Raw genomic sequence first — 6,807 nt, forward strand, 5'->3', positions numbered from 1 at the left:
ATGCAAAACGATCATTTATTCATGTTCTCAGTCACTGGAATCCTCTTCCAGTAGCATAGACCTGTCCAATCGACGCAGAGCAGGATCCATGGAGGTTGATAGATCTCTCTCGAATAAAGACAGTAAAGAAAAAAGACGTGTTCATAAAAAGAAGGATTCTCCACCCAGTTCGCCTACATATAAATAAAAATGGCCATCTTTATACAATGGAATTGTGGAGATTTATGTTCTAATCTGGATAACATCAAAACACTAATTGCTTCCTACCATCCTGTATATCTTTCCTTACAGGCAACATTTCCGAAGCCTACCGATACAATCACCTTTCAGCAGTTTTCTTTGTTCAGAAATTACAGGCTGTGTGATGGACTAGTGCATGGGAGGGTAGCACTGTTGGTTGATTAGCATGTGCCGATCTTGTCTTTGCCACTCGACACACCCTTTGAGGCAATAGCCATACGTGTTTCTGTGGGTCGTACCATCACTCTTTGTTCTCTATACTTGGAGAGACCTATGACAAGTCAGACTTTGATGCTTTCATTGAACAGTTGTCATCTCCCATTTTGATCCTGGGGGACTTCAGTGGACATCATCTCCTCTGGGGGAATGGTGATATTGAGAGGAGGAGTTGCTCTGTAGAGCATGTGCTCTCTGATCACAACATTTCTGTTTTCAGTACTGGTTCTTCTACTTATTTTCATGTACCTAGTCAGTTCTTTACTACTATTGATCTCTCAATTTGCTCCCCTTCACTATTCTCCCATTTTTCATGGAGGGTTGACAATAATCCACGAAACAGTGATAATTTTCCTATAATTTTGAGAGAGACTGGCCATGGTTGATGCCACCTGACCCGCATTCCCTGGTGGAAGCTGGATCATGCAAACTGGCCCTCTTTCACTGCTCTTGCAGAACTTGATCCTGCCATTGTCTGTAAGCCATCAGTGGATGACTGTGTGGCAGCAGTGACTGACTCTATTATACAGGCACCTGCTCAGTGTATTCCTGAAACCATGACACATTTTCCATGTTGTCCCACACTCTCGCATTGCATTGCTTTTCAGCAGGCCTGTGCACATGCTCAGTGGGTAAGTTGTCAAAGCCAGAAGGAACCTTGGATTAAGTTCACAAACAGCATATCTTCTATCACCAGTTCCAAAGTCATATGGGACTAGAATTGAAAGGTCAGTGAGCAATATTATTTTGTCCCCCCTCTTGATCTTGCTCTCTGATAGCTGGGAAGTAGCTGATACCTGGAGCATTGCTGATACTGTAGGTGAAAGATTTTGCTGGGTATCTAGCATTTCTGCTTCTTCCTCCACTTTCTTAGCCATCAAGACTTGGGAAGAGCATTCACCTCTTTCCTTTTGAGCTGATTATTTCTATGACCATAATCGTCCCTTTACACTGGTGGAACTTAAACTGGTCCTTCTTGGTCTGGCAATACATTGGTCAGACCTGATGATGTACACTATGAAATGCTGTGCCATCTATCTCCTGCTTTTCTTGCTATTCTTTTGATTGTTTTTAATGTTTTTCCTGATGCCTAGCACCAGGCTATTATCCTACATTTCTCTAAGCCTGGGAAGGATCTCAAGATTCCTTGAAACTATTGTCCATTTGCTTAGACGAACTGTCTCTGTAAGACCTTAGAGAGGATGGTTAATGCTTGTCTTGTTTGGTTCCTCAAATGAAACAACTTTCTATAGCCCACCTAGTGTTGGTTCCAATGACAGAGCTTTACCATGGACTACCTAATTTGACTTGAAATGTCAATCAGAGAAGCCTTTTTCAAATGACATCTTGTATCAGTATTCTTTGATATTGAGAAGGCTTATGATACAACATGGAGGTATGCCATTTTGCAAGACCTCCATGTATACGAGTTTGCCCATTTTTATTAAAAAATTGTTTAATTGACAGGTGATTCCAAGCTTGTGTGTGTTTGACGCTTTCTCATTCTTTTCTACAGGAACTTGGAGTCCCTCTGGGCTGTGTTTTGAGTGTCACACTTTTCAGTATAAAGATTAATGCTGTCACTGAACATCTTCCTCTTACTGTTGCAAATGGGCTCTATTTTGACAACTTTTAGATCTCGTGTTCGTCATTGAACATGAGGTATGTTGAGCTGCAGCTACAGACTACCCTCAATTATTTACTGAAGTGGACCACAGCATACGGCTTTAACTACTCTCTCTGAAACAGTTTGCATGCACTTTTGCTGCGAACGGGGTATTCATCCTGATCATGAACTCTGTATTGGTGAAGTTCTGCTGCCTGTGGTCCCTGAGACAAAGTTTTTTGGGGCTTATCTTTGACCGTAAGCTGACGTTTATCCCACACATCAAGCAGCTATGGGTCAAATGTACAAGAGCATTGAACATCCTCCATGTCCTCTCTTCCACCACTTGGGGAGAGGATCGATGTTCTGTGCTAAAGATATATTCTGCTCTTGTTCAATCAAAATTCAACTATGAATTACTGGTCTGTGGCTCTGCCAGGACTTCGGCCTTAAAGATGCTGGACCCCATTCAACATCAAGGACTTTGGCTCTGCACTGTGGCTTTCTGCACTTCACCAGTTCAGAGCTTATACACAGAGTCTCATGAACCTTCTTTGCACCTCTGCCATTTCCAATTGTCTTTACTGTATGCTTCAAAACTTCGTTCCTTACCAAAGCATCCCACCTAGGGTTGTTTTTTCCTACTTCAGTGGGTTATACTTTTTCAGAATTTCAGAACAGATGATCTGCCATTGCTTCTTTTGGCCTTTGTATCCATGTGCAGTTGGATGAATTGGGTCTGTCCTTGGATAACATTGCTGTATCCACTGGTCAGCCCACCCACCATGGCTTTTTGCAGTCTCCAAATGTGACCTGTTTTTTAAGTTATCTGAGAAAAGCACACATTCCTGATTGGAAATACTGTCTGCTATTTGCTGAACATCTTTTGACTTATCCTTTCATTTATATTTATACAGATGTTTTGAAATCGGGTAACTATGTGGGCTCTGCCATGGCTTGTTGTGGTTCAGTGGTTGTGCACAAAATCCCCTCTCCAGCTTTTGTGCTTGCTACTGAATTGTATGCCATTTATCTTGCTCTGGATCACATAGAAGCTAAGCAGTACTCAAATTGCACTATTTGTACTGACTTGCTTAGTTCTCTACTGGCCTTGGAACCACTTCCGTGAGTTCGCAAGAGATATTCAAACCCAACTGGTCCATTTCTCTTTAACATCTACTTCTATCCAGTATTTCTGGATAGAGGACAACGTTGGTATTTATGGGAATGAGCTCGCAAACACTGCAGCTACATCTATCTGCTCTGGCACTATCACAGCTGTGCCTGTTCCATACATGGATTATGGTCCTGTATTCTAGGCTTGGACCTGTGCGGTTGGTAGTCAACTTGGTGTGTGAGCAACGTGAAAACAAGCTTTTCCAAATTAGACCCTCTATTGGACTTGCTTCCGTAAGGATTGGAAAGAGGAAGTTGTTTTAACTAGACTACGCATTGGTCACACTTTCTTAACTCATTGTTTTTTTTTTTGTGGGACTGATGCACTAATGTGTTGTCTATGTAACACTCAGATCACAATAAGCCACATTTTACTGTCTTGCTGTCATTGCCATTCTCAAAGATGGCACCATTTTAAACATGTTCTGTCCCAGTGTTTATCCGTAATGTTAGATAGTGTCATTGGCAATGGTGACACCTTCTACTTTTGAAGTGTTTTTAGTTTTTTAAATTAATCTTTTTAATGCTATTTAACTTTTTTAATTTATACATTTGACCTTTTTTAATGTGACTCCCTTTTAAGAATCAAAGTACATCTAGTTTTATTTGATATTAGAAAATGGTCATAACACCAAATAACTTGAAACCAGGACTGTAAAAGCCAACTTCATGTGACTGACAGTGGTTGTTAAATTTACCTGTTAGTCTTCCTGGCGAGTTATGATGATTACAATTATGCTAGAGAAAGTTCTTTACAATTTGTATTACTGTAGTTTTCACTCACTGCTGTAGACTAGATGAAAATTTGGTTTTAATGATATTTATATTTTTAATTCAAAAATTAAACTTTTTTTTGTTTTACCTTAATTTCCTTTTGTGAATTTTACTAATTTTAACTTTTTACCAGATGTTTGGCACAGATAGTCTAGGTTTGCTTTGTGTCAAAACACCAAACCAACCAACTTGTCCTAGCCAGCACAGATCTGGTTTTCATGGCTGTTTTGGCTTTGTTATTTTTGTTCTGGATTGATTTTACTAATCTATACTTTGGAGTCTCAAATTTAATATTTTTGTCATTTGGTTTCTTGCCATCTTACATCTTTATTCTTGATTGGATTTAGAAAACATTCTTTGTCATGTACATGCTCTGGGTTGCTTCAATGCTTTCAAGGGTACTTGCTATAGACCTTATTTTCTGCAGTTTTATTTCTTTGCATCATTCCTCTGTTCATGATTTGTTTTGCCCACCCTTAACTGTTGTGTTTTAATTTTGATTCAATTGGCATTTATTCCTTTGTTTTCTTCTTATAATAAATTCCTGGTATTTTCACTCCTCCTGCATCTCAACTAGGTTATCCATTGGAGGTATTTTGTTGAGCACTTGGACTACACCTAATATGTTCATCTCCCATTATCTGCTTTGGGTAGCTGTTTCTTCATTTTCAGGGTACTGTCTTTTATCTATCAACATCCTTCTCTCTTCAGGGAGACCATTTGACTTGGAATTTGAGGGTTGTGGGTTCAATCTACTTCACACCAAAAATGCTCACCCTTTCAGCTGTAGGAGCATTACAGTGTTATGGTCAACCTTACTGTTCATTGGTAAAAGAGTAGCCCACTGTGTAGCTTTGTGTGAAATTCAAAACAAACCGAAGCCAAACAAATATTGGGGGAAACTGTATCTGGGTAAGTTTTCTTTTTTTTGTTTATATATACTGTTTTTCATGAGCCTGTCACATAATTTGACCAGGATCCTGCTTTAGCAAGTGGTGGCTGTCCAGGTATGCTTTAAATCACTTAGAATTGTACTAAAATCCACATTGTTAATTTTTACTTTCATAATTTCATTGACTGCAGATGCACATTGTTCATTACAATTACATAAACTAGAGATGAGGTGTTCCATAAGATTACTCATGGGTTATTTCTCATAATATTTATGCCTTATAAATATGCCTGTTCCAGACTGTACTAACCCATGGTCTTCATGGATAAAGCAGACAATAATTTCTTCTTATCACTGCCATTCATTACATTAAATAAATTATCACTGCATTTTCCCTCCATGTTTCTTAAAGTGTAGTCAGAGATTCCTTACCACTCTCCAGTGTGAAGCTGCTGGGGTGTTGGACCATGAATGCATTCTCCTGAATGAGAGATGTACAATATAAACAATAAAGACTATTCAATGAGATTAGGGTGGTGGTGTTCTGTTGGTGTAGATGAAGAGATGTCCTCCAGATGAATGTTCCATCTTTTAATGGGTTTGTTCAAGGGGATGTTATAGACTTGGAGTGTACCATCATAATGATTGGGTTCTGTCATCCTACCCCAGCCTGGAAGTTGGTTACTAGCAGTTGCATTTTGGATTTAGAGCTGCATCAATCAACAAAATGTACTCACACATGTAGTGTGATGGTATGAATGCAGTCTACCCTTTCAGTTGAGACTCTATCCTATTTCACTATGGATGTCAGTTCCCAGCAGTTGAATTTTATATTTAGAGCTGAACCAATTAACATAAGTCTTCACATGTGTTTATGGTGTTTCTGATCTATCATTTAATTTGCCTCAGGTGCACTATTTTAGTGTTGTGGATCATGGTGGGTGCACTTGATGGTTACTCCACTTCTTGTGCTACCTCTCATTGTCTTTATGCTGATAATGTTACTGCATTTCAGGTGGTTCTGGCCTGTTTAATATGAATGGGATATGTATGTATGTACATTTCACTTTGCTAATGTGTTCTGTTCATAATTTACACTTTATTTAATACTTAAATAATCAGACAATTTGTAAGTTGTACTACCATCCTTCCCTCAAGTGAGCAGCTCAAAGTTAGTGAGAGAGAGCGTCAATAGCTTTGCAGTATCTATGATGGTATGAGCATATTTAATGGCAATGGAAATTTAAGCTGAAACTTAAATCACAAAGCATCCTCACACCTACCCTTATGTAGCTTTGTGCTTAACAACAAACAAATATAATGATAGTGTTTTGATTGCTTGGATAGTTGGAATAGTGAAAAAAAATGGTGAATTATCTGAGACTGATTTTAGTCAGTTCATTACTTTAATGATGGTTGATTTAATTGCTATTTCAACAAATCAGTTTTTAGACATTTTTAAAGTAGTAATGATTAGAACCAATAATATTGATTAGTTTATTATTTAAATGACATTAATTGATTAAGCATTTATAGTTTTTGATACACTAATCAATATCATTATGTTGCTCATCTCTACTCATATTTACAGTAATGGTGTTAGTGTTTTGTAGATTGTTATTACATTGTGTATGTGTGTTTGTCATCACAATTATTTTGATGGCTAGAAGTTGTAAAAATAACCTAGAAGTTAGTGTACTTGGATTGTGAATCTTAGGAAAATCTTAGAATTTTCAATCTGTTATTGCAAAAATGGTGCAGTATAAAAGTGACAGTGAAATCTCAGTATTTGATCAGACAGTAGTAAGCCAACAGTTATCTGTGAGTACTTCTGATTAGTTGTCTTCCCTCTGTCCTGTCAATTAAAAAATTACGGGTAGTTATAAATGGAATGCTCTTGTGT

Source organism: Tachypleus tridentatus, unplaced genomic scaffold (assembly GCF_004210375.1).
Source record: "Tachypleus tridentatus isolate NWPU-2018 unplaced genomic scaffold, ASM421037v1 Hic_cluster_1, whole genome shotgun sequence".
NCBI classification, from domain to species: domain Eukaryota; kingdom Metazoa; phylum Arthropoda; class Merostomata; order Xiphosura; family Limulidae; genus Tachypleus; species Tachypleus tridentatus.